Source organism: Nerophis ophidion, linkage group LG25 (assembly GCF_033978795.1).
Source record: "Nerophis ophidion isolate RoL-2023_Sa linkage group LG25, RoL_Noph_v1.0, whole genome shotgun sequence".
In the NCBI taxonomy this organism is placed as follows: domain Eukaryota; kingdom Metazoa; phylum Chordata; class Actinopteri; order Syngnathiformes; family Syngnathidae; genus Nerophis; species Nerophis ophidion.
In genome coordinates this window covers 29,451,076-29,476,492 of record NC_084635.1, presented here as the reverse complement: position 1 = coordinate 29,476,492, position 25,417 = coordinate 29,451,076, and positions in this window count along the sequence as shown.

The following is a 25,417-nucleotide window of genomic DNA, read 5'->3' as shown; positions in this document are numbered from 1 at the left end:
GGGTTGGGCTCTCTGGGCGGCTGGGGCCGTACTCTGCCTCCCACGCACACTGGGAGTCAAATATATCAAATATCAAACATATATCAACGTTGTTGCCCAAGGGCAGGGGTGTCAAACTCAAATACGGAGTGGGCCAAAATTTAAAACTGAACAAAGCCGCGGGCCAAGGTTGAACAAATGAACCTTTTAATAGGGACCCAAACACGTTTTGCAATGAATATTGAACAAGCAAGGCTTAAATAGGGCAGCACGGTGGGACAGGGGTTAGTGCATCTGCCTCACAATACGAAGGTCCTGAGTAATCCTGGGTTCAATCCCGGGCTCGGGATCTTTCTGTGTGGAGTTTGCATGTTCTCCCCGTGACTGCGTGGGTTCCTAATGGAACAGGCAGATTATAACGTAATAGTGCAAAATCAACTTTCAAAAAACATTAGTGGTATATTAAATACAATTTAATAAAAACAAATAATGCCTCTTTTCTATTTGCAGCCTTCTGAGGTTAATATCAACATTAAATTTTTCCACGGGCTATCCATCCATCCATCCATCTTCTTCCGCTTATCCGAGGTCGGGTCGCGGGGGAAACAGCCTAAGCAGAGAAACCCAGACTTCCCTCTCCCCAGCCACTTCGTCTAGCTCTTCCCGGGGGATCCCGAGGCGTTCCCAGGCCAGCGGGGAGACATAGTCTTCCCAGCGTGTCCTGGGTCTTCCCCGTGGCCTCCTACCGGTTGGACGTGCCCTAAACACCTCCCTAGGGAGGCGTTCGGGTGGCATCCTGACCAGATACCCGAACCACCTCATCTGGCTCCTCTCGATGTGGAGGAGCAGCAGCTTTACTTTGAGTTCCTCCCGGATGGCAGAGCTTCTCACCCACGGGCTAATACATTTAAAAATAAAATAAAAATGAGGTGGGCGGGGTTTGGTAGTAGCGTTCCGGAAGAGTTAGTGCTGCAAGGGCTTCCGGGTATTTGTTCTGTTGTGTTTATGTTGTGTTACGGTGCGGGTGTTCTCCCGAAATGTCTTTTGTCATTCTTGTTTGGTGTGGGTTCACAGTGTGGCACATATTTGTAAAAATGTAAAAGTTTTTTATACGGCCACCCTCAGTGTGACCTGTATGACTGTTGACCAAGTATGTGTTTGTGAAAGCTGCATATATTATGTGACTTGGCCAGCACGCTGTTTATATGGAGGAAAAGAGGACGAGACGACATGTTGTAGAGCAGTGGTCCCCAACCTTTTTGTATCCGCGGACCGGTCAACGCTTAATAATTTGTCCTGTGGCCCGGGTGGGGATTCTTTTTTTTTTTTTTTTTTTTTCCCTTTGTCATGAAAAAGGGACGTTTTTGTCATGAAAAAGGGAGGTTTTTGTGGTTACATATATATGTATATTTTTTTAAATAAAAATAATATAAAATTCTTCTGCGGCCCGGTGGTTGGGGACCACTGTTGTAGAGGACGCTAAAGGCAGTGCCTTTAAGGCACACTCCCAATATTGTGGTCCGGGTGGAAATCGGGAGAATGGTTGCCCAGGGAGATTTTCGGGAAGGGGACTAAACTTTGGGAGTCTCCTGGGAAAATCGGGAAGGTTGGCAAGTATGAGTATTAGCGGTGAATGTGGTGTTACCGGCGGGCCAGCTCTAATGTTAATTTGATATTGGCTCAGGGGCCAAATGAAATTAAATTTGGCCCGCGGGCCAGAGTTTGAGACCCATGCCCTAGGGTAAACTGGGTAACACATGGCATACTGACAAATCTTAACCCATTGTTACTATAACAATCTACAAGATTAATATAGGTTGCCTCTCACTCTTCCCCTCCATCTTTCGGTATTCCTTTTTTTTAATCTTTCTAGTTATCATTATGTCTATGTATTTTTTCATTTGAACAACTGTATTGTTGATAATAATTAAACAAGGCGACTCGGTAAAGAATCTGGGTATTATCTTCGACCCAACTCTCTCCTTTGAGTCACACATTAAAAGCGTTGCTAAAACGGCCTTCTTTCATCTCCGTAATATCGCTAAAATTCGCTCCATTTTGTCCACTAAAGACGCCGAGATCATTAACCATGCGTTTGTTACGTCTCGTCTCGATTACTGTAACGTATTATTTTCGGGTCTCCCCATGTCTAGCATTAAAAGATTACAGTTGGTACAAAATGCGGCTGCTAGACTTTTGACAAGAACAAGAAAGTTTGATCACATTACGCCTGTACTGGCTCACCTGCACTGGCTTCCTGTGCCCTTAAGATGTGACTTTAAGGTTTTACTACTTACGTATAAAATACTACACGGTCTAACTCCAGCCTATCTTGCCGATTGTATTGTACCATATGTCCCGGCAAGAAATCTGCGTTCAAAGGACTCCGGCTTATTAGTGATTCCTAAAGCCCAAAAAAAGTCTGCGGGCTATAGAGCGTTTTCCGTTCGGGCTCCAGTACTCTGGAATGCCCTCCCGGTAACAGTTCGAGATGCTACCTCAGTAGAAACATTTAAGTCTCACCTTAAAACTCATTTGTATACTCTGGCTTTTAAATAGACCTCCTTTTTAGACCAGTTGATTTGCCACTTCTTTTCTTTTTCTCCTCTGTCCCCCCCTCCCTTGTGGAGGGGGTCCGGTCCGATGACCATGGATGAAGTACTGGCTGTACAGAGGCGGGAGCCAGGATGGACCACTCGTCGGGACTCAGGATGGGCCGCTCGCCTGTGTATCGGTTGGGGACATCTCTACGATGCTGATCCGTCTCCACTTGGGATGGTTTCCTGTGGACGGGACTCTCGCTACTGTCTTGGATCCGCTTTGAACTGAACTCTCGCGGCTGTGTTGGAGCCACTATGGATTGAACTTTCACAGTATCATGTTAGACCCGCTCGACATCCATTGCTTTCGGTCCCCTAGAGGGGGGGGTTGCCCACATTTAAGGTCCTCTCCAAGGTTCTCATAGTCATCATTGTCACCAACATCCCACTGGGTGTGAGTTCTCCTTGCCCACTGGGTGTGAGTTTTCCTTACCCTTATGTGGGTTCTTCCGAGGACGTCGTAGTGGTTTGTAAAGTCCTTTGAGACATTTGTTATTTAGGGCTACATAAATAAACATTGATTGATTGATTGATTGATTGATTGATTGATTGATTGATTGATTGATTGATAATAGAGGTAAATTATTGGTATTGTTCATGATCAATAGCGCCTTTTCTATTGGTATTTGTATTGCTCCAGTTGTAGTGTAAAAATGCTCATTGTCATTTCTATATTATTATTTATTTCACTAACTTCTTCTTTGCTATCACTTTTACGTATCGTATGTGCTGGTGTTGTTCTATTGTTTTTGTTGTTATTGTTGTTATTGTTGTGTTTGCTCTTTTTGTTTTTGTCTCTCTGTCTAATCCCCCTCTTATCCCCACAATTTCCCCCTCTGTCTTCCTTTTTTTCTCTTTCTATCCCCTCCTGCTCCGGCCCGGCTGCACCAAATGATAATATAGATACATTTAATAAAGTCAAATTCAAATAAGGCAACAAGAGAAGTATCCTACACTTCTCTTTTGTAAAGTAAATCTGAACAGCCGATATGGGCATCTACATGAACTATATGCTTTGCCTGAGAAGCAGGACAGGACAAAAAAAAAAAAAAAAAGCGACATCGATGTGCAAAGGATATCACCGCATGGGCTCAGGAACACTTCAGAAAACCACTGTCAGTAACTACAGTTGGTGGCTGCATCTGTAAGTGCAAGTTAAAAATCTACTATGTGAAGCAAAAGCCATTTATCAACAACACCCAGAAACGCCACCAACATTTTTGCAATTCTAATTTAATGAGTATTTGCAAAAAAATGTTGAATATCTTGTCTTGTAGTCCTTTCAATTGAATATAAGTTGAAAAATATTTGCAACATATTGTATTCTGTTTTTATTTACGAATTACACAACGTGGCAACCTGACTGATTTCGGGCTTTGTATTGTAAATAATCAATTTTTCCTCCTATTTTCTACAATTTGATTTGTTTTGCCGTTACCTTTTCAAATATACAGATGAAACGGCTCGACCCAAATCATCTCCCTTAACACAATTTACTCAAGATGCATAAACAAATGTACAGACCTCAACCACGCTGGACATACGAGATAAGCTAATGAAGCTGACTCAGGAACACTTCATTACACCACTGTCAGTAACTACAGTTTGTCGCTACATCTGTGAGTGCAGGTTAAAACCTCACTATGCAAAGCGAAAGCCATTTATCAACAACACCCAGAAATGCCGCCAACTTTTTTGCAATTGTAATTTAATGATTATTTGCAAAAAACATTCAATAACTTGTCATTGCAGTCTTTTCAATAGAATATAAATTGAAAAAGAATCACAAATTATTGTAGTCTGTTTTGTATTTACGAATTACACAACGTGCCAAATTGACTGGTTTTGGGCTTTGTGTTGTAAATAATCCATTTTTCTTCCTATTTTGTACAATTTGACTTGTTTTGCTTGAATCAAAAGAAGCAATACTTCCATTTCCGTTACCTTTTCAAATTTACAGATGAAACGGCTCGACTCAAATCATCTCCCTTAACACAATTTACCCAAGATGCATAAACAAATGTACTCACCTCAACCACGCTGGACATACGAGATAAGCTAATGGAGCTGACTCAGGAACACTTCATTAAACCACTGTCAGTAACTACAGTTTGTTGCTACATTTGTGAGTGCAGGTTAAAACTTCACTATGCAAGGTGAAAGCCATTTATCAACAACACCCAGAAATGCCGCCAACTTTTTTGCAATTGTAATTTAATGATTATTTGCAAAAAACATTCAATATATTGTCATTGCAGTCTTCTCAATTGAATATAAGTTGAAAAAGATTCACAAATTATTGTATTCTGTTTTTTATTTACGAAATACACAACGTGGCAACTTGACTGGTTTTGGGCTTTGTGTTGTAGATAATCAATTTTTCGTCCTATTCTCTACAATTTGACTCGTTTTGCGTTGAATCAAAGGAAACAATACTTCCATTTCCGTTACCTTTTCAAATTTACAGATGAAACGGCTCGACTCAAATCATCTCCCTTAACACAATTTACTCAAGATGGATAAACAAATGTACTGACCTCAATCACGCTGGACATACGAGATAAGCTAATGGAGCTGACTCAGGAACACTTCATTAAACCACTGTCAGTAACTACAGTTTGTTGCTACATCTGTAAGTGCAGGTTAAAACTCTACTATGCAAAGCGAAAGCCATTTATCAACAACACCCAGAAATGCCACCAACTTTTTTGCAGGTGTAATTTTATGATTATTTGCAAAAAACATTCAATATCTTGTCATTGCAGTCTTTTCAATTGAATATAAGTTGAAAAAGAATCACAAATTATTGTATTCTGTTTTTTATTTACGAATTACACAAAGTGCCAACTTGACTGGTTTTGGGCTTTGTGTTGTAAATAACCCATTTTTCTTCCTATTTTGTACAATTTGACTTGTTTTGCTTGAATCAAAGGAAGCAATACTTCCATTTCCGTTACCTTTTCAAATTTACAGATGAAACGGCTCGACTCAAATCATCTCCCTTAACACAATTTACTCAAGATGCATAAACAAATGTACAGACCTCAACCACGCTGGACGTATGAGATAAGCTAATGGAGCTGACGTCTTCCCTTCATGTTATTATTTATAGCTCGCTCAAGGCAACAGTTGCGCCGGCGGGGAGGCGGGTGCTCTTTCTCGTTTCCACGGTTACCACGCGGAAAGCACCTTGTGTTTTTTACTTGCTGAGCCCCCGAGTAGGTAGGCTGGATTGGTCAATTGTGTCAAATAGAACATGAGGGTTTTGTACTCCTTGACACGTGAGTGCATATGAAGACGTTTCCTTTGCCAATATGAAACCATGTGAGCAAATGTAAATCCAAGACTTGAAGTGATTAGAACAGAAGTGGTATGGAAATTACAGAAAAAATGGTTATTACGAAGATCTCAAAACCTTTAAGACCCTTTGAGAGGGCAAGAATTTCCATGCATCGACCCTGACAAGGCAGACTTGTGAAGTGAAAACCATTTTCAGGTGACCTCTTGAAGCCCGTGGAGAGAATGCCAAGAGTGTGCAAAGCGGTAATCAGAGCTATTTTGAAGGAACTAGAATATAAAAACATGTTTTCAGTTATTTCACCTTTAAGTACATACAGTAACTCTATATGTGTTCATTCTTAGTTTCGATTCCTTCAGGGACTATTTACAACAAATCTGGGCAAATTAAGGCCCGGGGACCACATGCAGCCCGTTGAGCTTTTCAATCCGGTCTGCCGGACTTTCCTAAATAATTGTTTTAGATCTTTAAGATGGAAAGTGTAGCTGCCATTATGAAGTGATGTCATGTTTTCTAATGACCATAAGTCTTCTACTATACAAAGTCTTTCAATGCTTGGAATCTGCCTGATACACTAGATAATACGGTCATCTAATTAGTTACTTTGGTCTCTTTGAGATATGTGAGATTGTAGGTGGGTTTTTTTTTACCCTTCACGTTCATATTTCACTATTTTTGTTACATTTTGGTTGTGTTTCTGTTGTGTTTTAGTTTTATCCTCAGCCATCCATACATCAATCTGTTTCCGCTTATCCGAGGTCGGGTCGCGGGGGCAGCAGCCTAAGCAGGAAAGCCCAGACTTCCCTCTCCCCTGCCACTTCGTCCAGCTCTTCCCGGGGGATCCCGAGGCGTTCCCAGGCCAGCCGGGAGACATAGTCTTCCCAACGTGTCCTGGGTCTTCCCCGTGGCCTCCTACCGGTTGGACGTGCCCTAAACACCTCCCTCGGGAGGCGTTTCGGTGGCATCCTGACCAGATGCCCGAACCAACTCATCTGGCTCCTCTCGATGTGGAGGAGCAGCGGCTTTACTTTGAGTTCCTCCCGGATGACAGAGCTTCTCACCCTATCTCTAAGGGAGAGCCCCGCTACACGGCGGAGGAAACTCATTTCGGCCGCTTGTACCCGTGATCTTGTTCTTTCGGTCATGACCCAAAGCTCATGACCATAGATGAAGATGGGAACGTAGATCGACCGGTAAATTGAGAGTTTTGCCTTCCGGCTCAGCTCCTTCTTCTTCACAATGGATCGATACAACGTCCGCATTACTGAAGACGCTGCACCGATCCGCCTGTCGATCTCACGATCCACTCTTCCCTCACTTGTGAACAAGACTCTTAGGTACCTGAACTCCTCCACTTGGGGCAGGGTCTCCTCCCCAACCCGGAGATGGCACTCCACCCTTTTCTGGGCGAGAACCATGGACTCGGACTTGGAGGTGCTGATTGTCATTCTGGTCGCTTCACACTCGGCTGCGAACCGATCCAGTGAGAGCTGAAGATCCTGGCCTGATGAATCCATCAGAACCACATCATCTGCAAAAAGCAGAGACCTTATCCTGCAGCCACCAAACCGGAACCCCTCAACGCCTTGACTGCGCCGAGAAATTCTGTCCATAAAAGTTATGAACAGAGTCGGTGACAAAGGACAGCCTTGGCAAAGTCCAACCCTCACTGGAAACGGGTCCGACTTACTGCCGTTAATGCGGACCAAGCTCTGACACTGATCGTACAGGGAGCGAACTGCCACAATCAGACAGTCCGATACCCCATACTCTCTGAGCACTCCCCACAGGACTTCCCGGGGGACACGGTCAAATGCCTTCTCCAAGTCCACAAAGCACATGTTGGGCAAACTCCCATGCACCCTCAAGAACCCTGCCGATAGTATAGAGCTGGTCCACAGTTCCACGACCAGGATGAAAACCACACTGTTCCTCCTGAATCCGAGGTTTGACTATCCGGCGTAGCCTCCTCTCCAGTACACCTAAATAAACCTTACAGTGAAGGCTGAGGAGTGTGATCCCACGATAGTTGGAACACATCCTCCGGTCCCCCTTCTTAAACAGAAGGACCCCCACCTCGGTCTGCCAATCCAGTGGTACCGACCCCGATGTCCACACGATGCTGCAGAGTCTTGTCAACCAAGACAGCCCCACAGCATCCAGAACCTTAAGAAACTCCGGGCAGATCTCATCCACCCCCTGGGCCTTGCCACCGAGGAGCTTTTTAACTATCTCGGCAACCTCAACCCCAGAAATAGGAGAGCCAACCACAAAGTCCCCAGGCACTCTTTCCTCATAGGAAGACGTGTTGGTGGGAATGAGGAGGTCTTCGAAGTATTCCTTCCACTGATCCACAACATCCGCAGTCAAGGTCAGCAGAACACCATCCCCACCATTCACGGTGTTGACAGTGCACTGCCTCCCCTTCCTGAGGCGGCGGATGGTGGTCAAGAATCGCTTCGAAGCCGTCCGGAAGTCGTTTTCTATGGCTTCCCCGATCTCCTCCCATGTCCGAGTTTTTGCCTCCGCAACCGCTAAAGCTGCACACCGCTTGGCCTGTTGGTACCTGACCACTGCTTCCGGAGTCTTATGAGCCAAAATAACCCGATAGGACTCCTCATTCAGCTTAAGGGCATCCTTTACCGCCGGTGTCCGCCAACGAGTTCTAGGATTACCGCCACGACAGGCACCAACTACCTTGTGGCCACAGCTCCAATCAGCCGCCTTGACAATAGAGGTGCGGAACCTGGTCCACTCGGACTCAATGTCCAGCACCTCCCTCGTGACATGTTCAAAGTTCTTCCGAAGCTGGGAATTGAAACTCTCTCTGACAGGAGACTCCGCCAGACGTTCCCAGCAAACCCTCACAATGCGTTTAGGCCTGCCAGGTCTAACCGGCACCTTCCCCCACCATCGCAGCCAACTCACCACCAGGTGGTGATCGGTAGAAAGCTCCGCCCTTCACTTCACCCAAGTGTCCAAAACATGAGGCCGCAAATCCGAAGACACAACTACAAAGTCGATCATGGAACTGCGGCTAAGGGTGTCCTGGTGCCAAGTGCACATATGGACACCCTTATGTTTGAACATGGTGTTTGTTATGGACAATCTGTGACGAGAACACAAAAGTCCAATAACAAAACACCACTCGATTTCAGATACGGGCGGCCATTCTTCCCAATCACGCCTCTCCAGGTTTCATTGTCGTTGCGAACATGACTGTTGAAGTCCCCCAGTAGAACAAATGTTATCCTTTTCTGCACCTGTTTTATCTGTGTTTCGTCCTCGGCAAGGGGCGGACTTTGTAGCACACCTGCCCCGAATTAACACAACAGTATTTAGGCTCGTCACTAACAGCTTGGCCCCGCCGGTTATTGTATCTAGAACTCTTCTCGTGCATGCACCTGCTTCACCAGTCCTGGTACCTTTTCGCTACTTGGCCCTGAAGTCCCTAACCGCTTGTGTGTTTATTTCCTAGTTCCCCTGAGATAATAGGATTTCTTGTGTTGGACTCTTGCCTTGCTCAGTGTGCCTTGGCCCTTTCTCCTGCCGACCTCTGAGGAACCTATTTTGTCCAGATTACATGGTGTGCGTTTCTGCCCCATCGCCCTTAGTTATCCCTTTTTGTGTGATTAAATGTTTTCATTTTTTTTAATCCCACCTTGCCTCCTGTCTCTGCATCCTGGGGTCACCCCCACTTGACCAAGACCTTAACAGTTTCGGTTGATTGAAAAATATGTTGGCAATATTCAGTGTTTTATCCTTCATAGGTAACATTGTAAATCCCATATTCTTTATTTTCATGTACATTCTGGGTGTCTTAATCTGTGAAAAATGTCAAATTACGTTATGTTTTTTAAGGCGGTCTGTCATTATGTTTTTAGATTTCAATCATTATTACTGCACTCGTTTTCAAACTGCAGACGTGTTTCCTTTAAAAATGTCCTAAAAAGGTTGAAAACATATTTAACAACAGAAGGGTAAGATTCATGAAGACAAGTGGAACCTGTACGATTACAGAGCTAATATTTCAACATTAACGGAAGAGATTACCAATGCAATAGATCAATGTTTTTCAACCACTGTGAGATACAGTCTGGTGTGCCGTGGTAAATTATCTAATTTCACCTATTTGGATTAAAATATTTTTTGCAAACCAGTAATTATAGTCTGCAAATTATGTGTGGATGTTGAGTGTGTGTGCTGTCTAGAGCTCGGCAGAGTAACTATGTTATACTCTCTGATATCAATAGGTGGCAGCAATGAGCTAATTGCTTTGTAGATGTCGGAAACAGCGGGAGGCAGAGTGCAGGTAAAAAGGTGTTTAATGGTTGAACCAAAATTAAACAAAAGCTGAGTGCCGCTAAGAAAAGGCATTGAAGCTTAAGGCATGTCTTAATGAAATCAAACAATGGATGTCCGCTAATTTTTTGCAACTCAATGCCCAAAAAACGGAAATTATCGGTCCTGCTAGACACCGACCTCTATTTAATAATATAACTGTAACATTTGACAATGAAATGATAAAACAAGGTGACTCGGTAAAGAATCTGGGTATTATCTTCGACCCAACTCTCTCCTTTGAGTCACACATTAAAAGCGTTACTAAAACGGCCTTCTTTCATCTCCGTAATATCGCTAAAATTCGCTCCATTTTGTCCACTAAAGACGCTGAGATCATTATCCATGCGTTTGTTACGTCTCGTCTCGATTACTGTAACGTATTATTTCCGGGTCTCCCCATGTCTAGCATTAAAAGATTACAGTTGGTACAAAATGCGGCTGCTAGACTTTTGACAAGAACAAGAAAATTTGATCATACTGGCTCACCTGCACTGGCTTCCTGTGCACTTAAGATGTGACTTTAAGGTTTTACTACTTAAGTATAAAATACTACACAGTCCAGCTCCATCCTATCTTGCCGATTGTATTGTACCATATGTCCCGGCAAGAAATCTGCGTTCAAAAGACTCCGGCTTATTAGTGATTCCTAAAGCCCAAAAAAAGTCTGCGGGCTATAGAGCGTTTTCCGTTCGGGCTCCAGTACTCTGGAATGCCCTCCCGGTAACAGTTGGAGATGCAACCTCAGTAGAAGCATTTAAGTCTCACCTTAAAACTCATTTGTATACTCTAGCCTTTAAATAGACCTCCTTTTTAGACCAGTTGATCTGCCACTTCTTTTCTTTTTCTCCTATTTCCCCCCCTCCCTTGTGGAGGGGGTCCGGTCCGATGACCATGGATGAAGTACTGGCTGTCCAGAGTCCAGACCCAGGATGGACCGCTCGTCGGGACCCAGGATGGACCGCTCGCCTGTGTATCGGTTGGGGACATCTCTACGCTGCTGATCCGCCTCCGCTTGGGATGGTTTCCTGTGGATGGGACTCTCGCTGCTGTCTTGGATCCGCTTTGAACTGAACTCTCGCGGCTGTGTTGGAGCCACTATGGATTGAACTTTCACAGTATCATGTTAGACCTGCTCGAGATCCATTGCTTTCGGTCCCCTAGAGGGGGGGGTTGCCCACATTTGAGGTCCTCTCCAAGGTTTCTCATAGTCATCATTGTCACTGGCGTCCCACTGGGTGTGAATTCTCCTTGCCCACTGGGTATGAGTTTTCCTTGCCCTTATGTGGGTTCTTCTGAGGATGTCGTAGTCGTAATGGTTTGTACAGTCCTTTGAGACATTTGTGATTTCCTCCTCTCTAAGGTTCTCATAGTCATCATTGTCACCGACGTCCCACTGGGTCATTATTGTCACCAATGTCCCACTGGGTGTGAGTTTTCCTTGCCCTTATGTGGGCCTACCGAGGATGTCGTGGTGGTCTGTGCAGCCCTTTGAGACACTAGTGATTTAGGGCTATATAAGTAAACATTGATTGATTGATTGATTTAGGGCTATATAAATAAACATTGATTGATTGATTGAAGCTTAGGGAAGGCTATGCAGAACGAAACTAAAACTGACCTGGCTACTAAGTAAACAAAAACAAAATGCTGGATGACAGCAAAGATTTACTGTAGAGCAAAGATGGCGTCCATAAAGTACATCCGAACATGACATGACGATCAACAATGTCCCCACAAAGAATGATTAAAAACAACTGAAGTATTCTTAAGTGCTAAAACATAGTAGATATGGGAAATGTCGCTCAAAGGAAGACATGGAACTGCTAAAGGAAAATTTAAAAAAAAACAGAAACAAACTCTAAAACAGGAACGCAAGACAAGAACTACACACAGGAAAACCGCAAAAAACTCAAAATAAGTCACGAGGTGATGTGACAGGTGGTGACAGTACACCTACTTTGAGACAAGAGCTATAGTGATGCATGCTTGGTTATGTTTTAAAGCAGGCCCGCGCAATTATTTAGAGAGACAAAAATGTGTCTGGGGGGCCCGTGTATCTCTTTTTAGGGACACTAATACAAAATTTCACAATAACGTCTGATTGAATGCTAAAAACCGCCTTAAAAAACGTAATGGAATTTTACGTTTTTCAATGAACGATAAAACACTGAATATTGACAAAATATGAACGTCACACCGCCTTTCGATCGACATATTTTACAATCAAGTGAAATGCAACAAAAATTCAACAAACAGTGAAGTATGAACAAAGGGTACTAAATAAACCCACCCAGGATCTGATATTTCACTAAGCTTTAGAACTTTGTTGTGAAAAGCTCCTTCCGCGTCAGATGAAACGCTTCCCGCCCACACTACTTGGTGCCTCATCTGAGCTGCTGTTAAATAGATTACCATAGTACCTAATTAAATTACCTTAGCAACAGGCATATCATTGTGGATGTCTGTTTCTTCCCTTCCCGGGTTCGACGGACCAGTGTGACCACAACACCTCGAGACGTGGGTTTCAACAGTGTGAGTGTGAGTGAATTATATTTATATAGCGCTTTTTCTCTAGTGACTCAAAGCGCTTTACATAGTGAAACCCAATATCTAAGTTACATTTGAACCAGTGTGGGTGGCACTGGAAGCAGGTGGGTAAAGTGTCTCGCCCAAGGACACAACGGCAGTGACTAGGATGGCGGAAGCGGGAATCAAACCTGGAACCCTCAAGTTGCTGGCACGGCCACTCTACCAACCGCCCCAACAGGAGAGTTTTTAATTTTTCGTTTGTTGTCGCCGTCAAAGGTTCTTTTCTTTGCTTTTCAGCAATCTGGTCCGTTCTGTTCCGCTCTCCGTTGCTTTTCAGCCTCATTGTCTCTCCTGCTCCCACTATCTCCCCCGCTCATGGTCTCCGGCGCTGCTAAAAAAAGAACAGGTGATTAGATAACTCGTTCCAGCAGAGATATCCACTCACCTGTTGGTTGCTTCATGTGTGTTCCCTGCACACACCCTGCCCGCAGGGAACGCGCGGACCACGCCCCTCCCCACAAGCATCCAACCATTAAAGTGCTTTGTATAGTTGAAGACTTACGGTCATTAGAAAACATGAGTGCACATCATAATGGCAGCTACACTTTCCATCTTAAAGATCTAAAAAAAATATATTTGGGAATTTCCGGCGGGCCTTAATTTGCCCAGGTCTGGTTTAAAGTCATACCCAAAAATAATGACAACAAATTTTTACCATCAACTGAGTTTTGTTTTTTAATGATTTCTGCTGGTGGTGTGCCTCTGGATTTTTTTCAACGGAAAAAATGTGGCTTGAATCAAAACAAGGTTGAAAAACACTGCAATACATGTTAAGCGGTGTGCAGCTGCAGTGTTTATGGGTCTAACAAAAGCATTTCACACAATTAGTCATAATACCGTAATTAACACATTAGAACGGTATGGCTTTAAAGGGGAACATTATCACCAGACCTATGTAAGCGTCAATATATACCTTGACGTCGCAGAAAAAAGACCATGTATTTTTTTAACCGATTTCCGAACTCTAAATGGGTGAATTTTGGCGAATTAAACGCCTTTCTGTTTATCGCTCTGGAGGCGATGACGTCAGAATGTGACGTCGCCGAGGTAATACAGCCGACATTTTCATTTTCCACACATTGCAAACACCGGGTCTCAGCTCTGTTATTTTCCGTTTCTTTCACTATTTTTTGGAACCTTGGAGACATCATGCCTCGACGGTGTGTTGTCGGAGGGTGTAACAACACTAACAGGGAGGGATTCAAGTTGCACCACTGGCCCGAAGGTGCGAAAGTGTCTCTCGCCAGACCCCCATTGAATGTGCCAGAGTGTCTGCACATTTTACCGGCGATGCTAAGACAGACATGGCACAGAGATGTATGGATAACCTGCAGATGCATTTGCAACGATTAAGTCAACGAAATCACAAAGGTGAGTTTTGTTGATGTTCTTTACTTATGTGCTAATCAGACATATTTGGTCACGGCATGACTGCCAGCTAATCGATGCTAACATGCTATGCTGATCGATGCTAACATGCTATTTACGCTAGCTGTATGTACATTTGAAACTATATACCAACATTTAATGCGAAACAAACACTTACCAATCGACGGATTTAAGTTGCTCCAGTGTCACAAGATGCGAAAGTCCTGATCGTTTGGTCCGCACATTTTACCGGCGATGCTAATAAGGCAGCCATGCTATGGACCACTTCATTAGGTACACCCACGCTATGGCCGAATAGCGTCAATAGCTATTCGCTCAATAGCTTCAATTTCTTCTTCAATTTCGTTTTCGCTATCTGCCTCCATACTCCGACCATCTTTTTCAATACATGCGTAATCTGTTGAATCGCTTAAGCCGCTGAAATCCGAGTCTGAATCCGAGCTAATGTCGCTATATCTTGCTGTGGTAACCGCCATGTTTGTATCGGCAGCCCTGTATGACGTCACAGGGAAATGGACGGGTGGATATAGCGACGGTGAAAATCAGGCACTTTGAAGCAGTTTTTCGGGATATTCCGGGAGGTGTAAAATTTTGAAAAAAACTTCGAAAAATAAAACAAGCCACTGGGAACTGATTCTTATTGTTTTTAACCCTTTTGAAATTGTGATAATGTTCCCCTTTAAAGCGGGGGTGTCAAACTTGTCTTCACTGAGGGCCACATCACAGTTATGGTTGCCCTTAGAGGGCCGTTTTTAACAATGAGTAATATATGAATATACATATGTATATATATATATATATATATATATATATATATATATATATATATATATATATATATATATATGTGTGTGTGTGTGTGTGTGTGTGTGTGTGTGTGTGTATGTGTATATATATAACTTCCTTTACATACGCTGCAAAATAAGATATTTACATTTTATTTTAAAAACAGGCCGCTCAATCACAAGAAATTTAGAGTAAAAGCAGTGGGGTTTTTTTTGTGTTTTTTTTACAGCAGGGATATTTTGTTAGATTGATATCAAGTAAGTATTTTGTCTGGATTGCCATCCCTCGTCTGTTTAATCTCATTTGAATGAACTGATTGCACGCTCAGTGTTTGTCTTTCACGGCCATTCAGAGAAAATGAAAAGCTAATTGTTTCTCCTGCACTCTGGTCTGCAATTAGCGCGGTCCACTTCGGTGTGGGCTGGTGAGGAACCCGCACCTTGTCTGACTGAGTGATTGCAGCTGTGGAGGACAACCTGCGTGGCCCCGGTGCTTCTCTTCCAGGGTACAACATGGAGGGAATTGCATTATTTGGTTTGGTTTGTTCCATGGTGGGGTGTTGAAGGTGTCATGTAGCCAGCAAGGATGAGACATCCGAGCAAGGCAGCATTAGTTCTACTGTAAATCAGTTCAGGAGGGGTGTTTTTTCAACAGTTAGCAGATTTGCGGAAGCATTTTTAAGACTACTTTCAACAAACCCAATTATCAGCAGCACTCATGTTGGTGGAGAAGGCCTTGGCTCTCAGTCTCCCTTCTAAATCATGTCAGGACTCTGTGCAGGCCAGTCAAGTTCATCCACACCAGACTCTGTCATCCATGTCTTTACTTTCAACAAACCCAATTATCCGCAGCACTGATGTTGGTGGAGAAGGCCTTGGCTCTCAGTCTCCCTTCTAATTCATGGCAGGACTCTGTGCAGGCCAGTCAAGTTCATCCACACCAGACTCTGTCATCCATGTCTTTATGGACTGGTGCACAGTCATGTTGGAAGAGGAAGGGGCCTGCTCCATATTGTTGCCACAAAGTTGGGAGCATGGAATTGTCCAAAATGTTTTTTGGTATCCTGGAGAATTCCAAGTTCCTTTCACAGGAACTAAGGGGCTAAGCCCAACTCCTGAAAAACAACCCCACGCCATAATTCCGCCGCTGACCCCTCTCTGTCAGTTTACGTGGCCTACAACGTGAGTTGCTGAGATTCCAAAACTCTTCCATTTTCTTATAAAAAGCCGACTGTTGACTTTGGAGTTTTTAGGAGCGGTGAAATTTCACGACTGGATTCGTTGCACAGTTCCATGCCTGAGAGCAGCTCATTCTTTCACAAATGTGTGTAGAAACAGTCTCCATGCCTAAGTGCTTGATTTTATACACCTGTGGCCGGGCCAGGTGAATAACACACCTGACTCTGATCATTTAGATGGGTGGCCAAATACATTTGGCAATGTAGCGTATTAATATTGTGTATTTTTCTGTCTCGCCTCTGATGAGGGCGGTCGCATTAATTTTCGCTCCCTCTTCTCCCAGCTTGCTCCTTTTGTTTTCGTCTTGTCTGAACTTTTTGAAGCCTCTTTCTTTGTGCTGTCCTCAAATCTCAACGTCAGGCATTGATTTGATTAGCTGGACTCTCGACAAAATGTACAAAATCTCTTCAGCAGGGGAAAGAGGTTCGGGGGAGCCTGGCTGTCTGATGGAACCATTGCTGTGGGATAAATGAGAGATTCCTGGGACAAATGGAGAATCATGTGCCTCTCAGTCCTTTCCATTGAGGACGTGGAAGACATCTACCTATTTGGAACCGTGATCGCGGGGCACTTGCTGATTGGGCTGGGCATTGCTCAGGTGTATCGTGAAATTCGTAAGACGATGGCAGCCACTCAAGGAGCCCAGAGGCTGTTCGCCGCAATGGATGGTTTGGGCAGGGCTGTGGGATCACAGACTGCGGCGATTTCTGAACTGAATCGCAAGATGGATCACATCATGGAGAAGCTTGCTGAAAAGGAGGAATTGAATTGAATTTGAAAGCACCCAGCATGGACAAATAGAACAGACAAGTCATTGTTTTTTTTTGTCTGCTCGCGGAAAATAAACATCCTAATCTACGATTTGACTCCCTCGAACGGACATGACGCTGTGGAAACAGGACCAGTCTGTTCTGAAAAAAAACCCCTCAAGGACACATCAATTATAGACGCTTTTGACCTCCCTCCCTCCTCAACGACACCTGGGGTCGAACTTTTGCAGATCGGCCTCAGTCTAAAAAAAATTAAATCATTACATTGGGCATACACGTACACACCCTCCCACCTCCACCCCTCGCTTTCACCACTGCTTTTTCCCTCAGGTGATGGTCGGATGGCAGCGCTTCAAAGCAGCAGTCGCCTTACAAAGCTCCAACTCTCTGCCCCTCTGTTGTGAGTTGTTGTGGTTAATTGTAACGTGTTTATGTGTGCATCACACACAGAGGTTTTTTCCCACTCCATTAGGGGCCCAGTCTAGATTGTATTTTTTACTTATCTTCTTCCGCAGCGTTTTACCTTTTTCCCATCTTTTACGGGGCGCCTCGTGGCAACCCATCAGCGTTTCTGTTCTGTAACCCTGTACACTGTTTGTTTGTCTAATGATGAACGGGTTTGTGCTGTAAACAAAAATGTTGTTGTACTTGTTCCAATGACAATAAGGACCTACCTACCTAAAAAAGCTCTGTAGACGTGAAGAAATTGCATGCTTATTGGAGGACATTTAGACAAAGTTGGAATTGCCACAAAACACGTTATAAGAAAGTCAACTCTCTACTGCCATCCGGTGGCCAAAGTTGAAAGTGCACCCCCATAATTTGTCACGTTACATGTGTTACCTTCTTCTCCCTATAATTCTCTTGATATCCATAGATCATATTATGTGTCGATATTTTTACTTGGACACGCCCGTCCTGGCACTATCTCAGACGGGTAAAGTTCAAAAGAGTGAGTTAGCACTTGGGTGGCCAGAGCACCGTCGGGAGGCGACGTGGCATAATTTAGAACCGTTGGAGTCGATTCATTTTCCAAAAAGCAGACTGTAGCCCTCCCGTGAGAAATGCAAGCGGGGCGTATAAGTGATATCTGCTCCATGGTTAATTCAGCGTGATTTTCCCCGCCACAAGGTCACTCTTTGTCAGCCTCCGACAGAAGCCCGTGGAGGAGAATGAGATGAGCTCTGAGAGCTCTCTGGCGTTCGGAGGCCAGAGCTCTCGACTCATAATTATCCGGATGGCACGGGCCCCGCGTGACATTGTCGGGGAATACAAAGCCGTAATCTCTGCCTGGTTCTTGGGTAATGAATTAACGCCAGTGGCGGTGAAACAGTAATGCATCACAGGCGCCGATAGATTTCATTTCAGAGAGTTATCGGCGGCTCCATCGCTCCCTGATTTACACAGTGACAACATTCTCGCCGGTGAGGTCTGCAAATCTGGGGATGGTTCCGACTTTAAAGGCACCGCCCACGAGGCACGTCCATATTTACATCGTCATTATAGTTACTGTATTTTCCGGACCATAGGGCGCACCGGATTATAAGGCGCACTGCCGATGAGCGGGTCTAGTCATGTAAATATTCAAACAAAAGTCCAGTCTCATCACAATTAAAACTTGCCGGGCGCCTGCTTCGCTGATTCTTCCACACCTGAGCGCGCTATTAATGTACCGCATTTTTGGACCAAAGGGAGCACCGGATTATAAAACGCACGACCTTAGGGTGCACTGCAGATAAGCGCGTCTAGTCATGTAAATATTCAAATAAAAGTCCAGTCTCATCACAATTAAAACTTGCCGGGCGCCTGCTTCGTCGATTCTTCCATACCTGTGCGCGCCATTAATGTACCGTATTTTATTGGATCTTAGGGCGCCATTAATGAACCATATTTTTTTTGGATCTTAGGGCGCACCGGATTATAAGGCGCAATGCCGATAAGTGGGTTTAGTCAGGTCTATATTCATACAAAAGTCAAGTCTCATCACAATTAAAACTTGCTGGGCGCCTGTTTCGTCGATTCTTTCGTACCTGGAAGCGTCATTAATGTACCGTATTTTTTTGGACCTTAGGGTGCACCGGATTATAAGGCGCACTGCCGATGAGCGGGCCTAGTCAGGTCTATATTCACACAAAAGTCCAGTCTCATCACAGTTAAAACTTGCAGGGAGCCTGCTTCGCCGATTCTTCCACACCTGAGCGCACCATTAATGAACCATATTTTTTTTACCTTAGGGTGCACTGCAGATAAGCGCGTCTAGTCATGTAAATATTCAAATAAAAGTCCAGTCTGATCACAATTAAAACTTGCTGGGCGCCTGCTTCGTCGATTCTTCCATACCTGAGCGCGCCATTAATGAACCATATTTTTTTTAATTTTAGGGCGCACCGGATTATAAGGCGCAATGCCGATAAGCGGGTCTAGTCAGGTCTATATTCATACAAAAGTCAAGTCTCATCACAATTAAAACTTGCTGGGCGCCTGATTCTTCGATTCTTCCATACCTGATCGCGCCATTAATGAACCATATTTTTGGGGATTTTAGGGCACACCGGGTTATAAAGCGCAATGCCGATAAATGGGTCTAGTCAGGTCTTTATTCATACAAAAGTCCAGTCTCATCATAATTAAAACTTGCCGGTGTACGGCGCCTGCTTCGCCGATTCTTCCACACCTGAGCGCGCTATTAATGTACCATATTTTTAGACCATAGGGCGCACCGGATTATAAGGCGCGCTGCCGATTTGCGGGTCTAGTCAGGTCTATATTCATACAAAAGTCCAGTCTCATCACAATTAAAACTTGCTGGGCACCTGTTTCGTCAATTATTTCATACTTGGCAGCGCCATTAATGTACCGTATTTTCTTGGACCTCAGGGTGCAACAGATTATGAGGCGCACTGCCGATGAGCGGGTTTAGTCAGGTCTATATTCACACAAATTCCAGTCCCATCACAATTAAAACCTGCCGGGCGCCTGCTTCTTCGATTCTTCCATACCTGAGCGCGCCATTAATGAACCATATTTTTTTTTATTTTAGGGCGCACCGGATTATAAAGCTCAATGCCGATAAGCGGGTCTAATCAGGTCTATATTCATACAAAAGTCCATCCATCCACCCATCCATTTTCTACCGCTTATTCCCTTTCGGGGGCTCGGGGGGCGCTAGCGCCTATCTCAGCTACCATCGGGCGGAAGGCAGGGTACACCCTGGACAAGTCGCCACCTCATCGCAGGGCCAACAGAGATAGACAGACAACATTCACACTCACATTCACACACTAGGGCCAATTTAGTGTTGCCAATCAACCTATCCCCAGGTGCATGTCTTTGGAAGAGGGAGGAAGCCGGAGTGCCCGGAGGGAACCCACGCATTCACGGGGAGAACATGCAAACTCCACACAGAAAGATCACGAGCCTGGATTTGAACCCAGGACTGCAGGAACTTCGTCTCATCATAATTAAAACTTGCCGGTGTACGGCGCCTGCTTTGCCGATTCTTCCACACCTGAGCGGGCCATTAATGTACCGTATTTTTGGACTATAGGGCGCACCGGATTATAAGGCGCACTGCCGATTTGCGGATCTAGTCAGGTCTATATTCATACAAAAGTCCAGTCTCATCACAATTAAAACTTGCTGCGCGCCTGTTTCGTCGATTATTTCATACCTGGCAGCGCCATTAATGTACCATATTTTTTTGGACCTTATGGCGCACCGGATTATAATGCGCACTGGTGATGAGCGGGTCTAGTCAGGTCTATATTCATACAAATTCCAGTCCCACCACAATTAAAACTTGCCGGGCGCCTGATTCTTGGATTCTTCCATACCTGAGCGCGCCATTAATGAACCATATTTTTGGGGATTTTAGGGCGTACCAGATTATAAGGCGCAATGCCGATAAGCGGGTCTAGTCAGGTCTATATTCATACAAAAGTCCAGTCTCATCATAATTAAAACTTGCCGGTGTACGGCGCCTGCTTTGCCGATTCTTCCACATCTGAGCGCGCTATTAATGTACCATGTTTTTAGACCATAGGGCCCACCGGATTATAAGGCGCACTGCCGATTTGCGGGTCTAGTCAGGTCTATATTCATAAAAAAGTCCAGTCTCATCATAATTAAAACTTGCTGGGCGCCTGCTTCGTCGATTCTTCCATACTTGAGCGCGCCATTAATGTACCGTATTTTTCTGGACCTTAGGGCGCACCGGATTATAAGGCGCACTGCCGATAAGCGGGTCTAGTCAGGTCTATTCATACAAAAGTCCAGTCTCATCACAGTTAAAACTTGCAGGGCGCCTGCTTCGCCAATTCTTCCCCACCTTAGCGCGCCATTAATGAACCATATTTTTCTGGACCTTAGGGCGCACCGGATTATAAGGCGCAATGCCGATAAGTGGGTCTAGTCAGGTCTATATTCATACAAAAGTCCAGTCTCATCATAATTAAAACGTGCCGGTGTACGGCGCCTGCTTCGCCGATTCTTCCACACCTGAGCGCGCCATTAATGTACCGTATATTTGGACCATAGGGCGCACCGGATTATAAGGCGCACTGCCGATTTGCGGGTCTAGTCAGGTCTATATTCATACAAAAGTCCGGTCTCATCACAATTAAAACTTGCTGCGCGCCTGTTTTGTCGATTCTTTCATACCTGGCAGCGCCATAATGTACCATATTTTTTTTGACCTTAGGGCGCACCGAATTATAAAGCGCACTGCTGATGAGCGGGTCTAGTCAGGTCTATATTCATACAAATTCCAGTCCCACCACAATTAAAACTTGCCGAGCGCCTGATTCTTGAATTCTTCCATAACTGAGCGTGCCATTAATGAACCATATTTTTTTTTTATTTTAGGGCGCACCGGATTATAAGGCACAATGCCGATAAGCGGGTCTAGTCAGGTCTATATTCATACAAAAGTCCAGTCTCAACACAATTAAAACTTGCCGGGCGCCTGCTTTGTCGATTCTTCCATACCTGAGAGCGCCATTAATGTACCGTATATTTTGGAACATAGGGCGCACCAGATTATAAGGCGCACTGCCGATAAGCGGGTCTAGTCAGGTCTATATTCATACAAAAGTCCAGTCTCATCACAATTAAAACTTGCTGGGCGCCTGTTTCGTCGATTCTTTCATACCTGGCGGCGCCATTAATGTACCGTATTTTTATGGATCTTAGGGCGCACCGGATTATAAGGCGCACTGCCGATGAGCGGGTCTAGTCAGGTCTATATTCATACAAAAGTCCAGTCTCGATACAATTAAAACTTGCTGGGCGCCTGCTTTGTCGATTCTTCCATACCTGAGAGCGCCATTAATGTACCGTATATTTTGGACCTCAGGGCGCACCGGATTATAAGGCGCACTGCCGATGAGCGGGTCTAGTCAGGTCTATATTCATACAAAAGTTCATTTTCTTTACAATTAAAACTTGCAGAGTGCCTGTTTCGTCGATTCTTTCATACCTGGCAGCGCCATTAATGTACCGTATTTTTTTGGACCTTAGGGCGCACCGGATTATAAAACCCACTGCCGATGAGCGGGTCTAGTCAGGTCTATATTCATACAAAAGTCCAGTCTCAATACAATTAAAACTTGCTGGGCGCCTACTTTGTCGATTCTTCCATACCTGAGAGCGCCATTAATGTACCGTATATTTTGGACCTCAGGGCGCACCGGATTATAAGGGGCACTGCCGATGAGCGGGTCTAGTCAGGTCTATACTCATACAAAAGTTAATTTTCTTTACAATTAAAACTTGCAGAGCGCCCGCTTTGTCGATTCTTTAATACCTGAGAGCGCCATTAATGTACCGTATTTTTTGGAATTTAGGGCACACTGGATTATAAAGCGCACTGCCGATCAGCGGGTCTAGTCAGGTCTTTATTCATACAAAAGTCCAGTCTCATCACAATTAAAACTTGCCGGGCGCCTGCTTTGCCGATTCTTCCACACATGAGCGCGCCATTAATGAACCATATTTTTTTTTACCTTATGGTGCACTGCCCATAAGCGGGTCTAGTCATGTATACAGGTATATTCATTCAAAAGTCCAGTCTCATCACAATTAAAACTTGCCGGGCGCCTGCTTTGCCGATTCTTCCACACCTGAGCGCGCCATTAATGAACCATATTTTTTTGGACCTTAGAGCGCACTGCCGATAAGCGGGTCTAGTCATGTATACAAGTATATTCATACAAAAGTCCAGTCTCATCACAATTAAAACTTGCCGGGCGCCTGCTTCGTCGATTCTTCCATACCTGAGCGCGTCATTAATGTACCGTATTTTATTGGATCTTAGGGCGCACTGGATTATAAGGCGCACTGCCGATCAGCGGGTCTAGTCAGGTCTTTATTCATACAAAAGTCCAGTCTCATCACAATTAAAACTTGCCGGGCGCCTGCTTTGTCGATTCTTCCATACCCGAACCTAAGGTACTGTATGTGGTTTTCTCTTATCCGTTACGTAGTCGTGTCTTTCTGTAGAAATACACAATGTGAAAAGTACTGCCAGGTTTGGATCAATACAGTCGCGCTAATTGCTACAGTCAGTGTGTGTGTGTGTGTGTGTGTGTGTGTGTGTACGAAGCATGGAGTGAGACATGAAAGATGACTGCAGAAAGATCCGCAGTCATATTAGCAGCCCTGGTGGTTACTGAATAAAACACAAAAGCTTTTAATTCTTTCCAGGGATTACTGTTTAGTCATGGCTCCCTCATTAATTTGAACCATTAAATCAGGACATTTCATTATTCAAAGCCAGAGATGAGACTTCGGGATTATGGCTGTGACAGCACTCGCATAAATCAAATGCTTTGCTCGCCGTGTTCGACTAATTGAAAGCTGACTGTTATCAAACCGCGGCGGATTTCTGACAGTTCTTGTTTTTTTTCCGACGGCTGTACAAATAACTACTGCGCAAATTTAGTGCAAAAAGCTTGAATCCAACTTTCAAGGGGACGCATTGCTTTTTATCATTTTTCTATTTTTTTTTTATTATTTTGCCTTTTGGCTGCCTGCCTTGTAAGTGCACAAGCAGTAATGTGTTTTAAGGGGATTCTGTATTCGATGTGAGAGAATTACAAGGAGTGGAAAAAAACGGAATACAGCAGTTTTATGTCGGTTTTCATTATTTTCGAGTAATTGCTCAGCCCTACTGCCTTACTTAGATTAGATTAGATTATATAGATTAGATAGTACTTTGTTTATTCCGTCAGGAGAGTTCCTTCAGGAAAATTACAATTTTCAGTACAATCCCATTCAAGATCAGACAAACATTACAGGGAGACAGAACAGGATCGCTGACGGGTCTGCCGGCTTCCAGCGCCCCTTACAAAAAAGATGACATACAGGTAAACAAGGGGGGGGGGGGAAATGGGAGAAAAAAATAGAAGATTAAAATAAAATGAAAAAAATCGGTCTTAGCCTGGGTCCTGGAGTGGGGGTGCAGACTGAGGCCAAGGGAAAAAAAACAACAACTCATAGCCATAGTACACTTCCCTCTTACATGTGTGTAAGAGGGAAACATCAAACATCAAAGAACACGGAGGACATTAAAGACATTAAAGCAGCAGATACAACCAGACACTTCTACATACAGCTATGAATAAAAAGTAAAAGAAACATATCCACTGTGGTGGCCTCTGCGGTGTTCCACGCCATTGTCAGCTGGGGAGGAGGGAGCATGGCCAGAGACAGAAGCAGACCCAACAAGGCAACCAAGACAGCTGACTCCACTCTCGGCCAGTGTCCAGTCCGCATGGATGAGCGAGGATACGTCCAAGGTGACTGAGGTGTCCGACACCTGCTCACCCAGTCGAGACACCGCGAAGCCTCTCCGTCCCAGCGCTCAGTGCTAGCTCCGCAGTCCTGTCCCCTCATCCGCACCTCCTTCAGTCCCTCCAAACTCCGCAGCCCTTTCCCCTCATCCGCATCTCCTCCAATCCCTCCAAACAGACTCTGGTGTGGCAGAGACCCAGCAGCTGGTCTCCATGGCCAAAAGGCTCCCGGGAGGCAGATCCAGAAGTCCACAAAAAAAGCACCACAGAGGTCACGAAAGTGCCACCCCTTGTCACACAGTCCCAAAGGGTCCCGACCAAAATGCAAAAAAATATAATAACACATGAAAACAAGAGGGAAACACAAAAGGATGACACAAGAGCACAGAGCTCCTGCCTACAGCAGCCACTACAGCAGCGCCATCTTGGAAAAAAAAAAAAAAAAATTTGTCAACCCTTGTCAACTTGTCAACCCTTCCGATTTTCCCGGGAAGACTCCCGAATTTCAGTGCTCCTCCCGGGACAACCATTCTCCCGAATTTCTCCCGAATTTCTCCCGATATCCACCCAAGCAACAATATTCCTTAAAGGCACTGCCTTTAGTGTCCTCTACACCCTGTCGTCACTCTCGCTT